This window comes from Myotis davidii, unplaced genomic scaffold, assembly GCF_000327345.1.
Source record: "Myotis davidii unplaced genomic scaffold, ASM32734v1 scaffold809, whole genome shotgun sequence".
NCBI classification, from domain to species: domain Eukaryota; kingdom Metazoa; phylum Chordata; class Mammalia; order Chiroptera; family Vespertilionidae; genus Myotis; species Myotis davidii.
In genome coordinates, this window is record NW_006300017.1 from 1,550,722 (window position 1) to 1,550,923 (window position 202).

Below are 202 nucleotides of genomic sequence, written 5' to 3' on the forward strand. Positions count from 1 at the left end.
CCGATTGGCTCGGAGGTCTGCCCGTCACGGCCGGGGAGGCGAGCCCATTTCAAGGTGCGTTGAAGTGTCGCCAGCCCAGAGCCGCAGAATCATGCGCATTGCCTGAGAGAAGGCGTTGTAGCGGCTCTGCTCTGTTCTCTCTGCTCACACTGCAAGGCAAGTTTCTGCTGAAGGAAATGATAGCTTTTCTGGTTCGATCGTG